Raw genomic sequence first — 698 nt, forward strand, 5'->3', positions numbered from 1 at the left:
TGGTAATTGTAGCGAAACTTTTTGTGCTGATTGATCGTCCTGTCAGAATTTTTCCATCACCCAAAATTTTCGTGTAATATTTTGTAATAATTGTAATAATATCGTGTAATAATTAAATGCTTCAGGGGAAGCTCTCTTTTGTATTTTTTACGCTAGATTCAAAAATTTGTTCAGTCTTTGCTGCACTTGTGGCTTCGGCATAATCATTTTTGAAAGTTTTTTTTTTGATATTTTTGGTATTTCCAACACAAATCTCAGAACATCACATAACTGCAACTAATAGATAAGTTCTAATCAACTCATCAAAGTCAAGATAGAAAGTTCTAATGTAAATATATACTTTAGTGTTTAAGCCAAATAACTTTGGTTTTGTTTTGCAGTACATGAATTGCAGGTTAATTATGTTTTGCACTAGAAAATATATTAATATAAAGTTGAAATATTTAGGAGGTTTTTCCTAATTCAGAGTTCAGAGTTTTATTCACCAATAAATTCAAAATGAAAATAGAATACTCTTATTCCCCCCCCCCCCCGGAAAGGCTCCATGGCCAGGGATACAAGGGGGATAAAAAAAAAACACAATATAAGCTATAACAAAAAAAAGAACAATAGCCAAATAACATATAAGATGAAAAAGAGAACATACCTGAGGCCAGGGAGTCCAAGCGCAGAGAACACAACCATACACCGTGAACAAA

Source organism: Artemia franciscana, chromosome 17, assembly GCF_032884065.1.
Source record: "Artemia franciscana chromosome 17, ASM3288406v1, whole genome shotgun sequence".
Classification (NCBI taxonomy): domain Eukaryota; kingdom Metazoa; phylum Arthropoda; class Branchiopoda; order Anostraca; family Artemiidae; genus Artemia; species Artemia franciscana.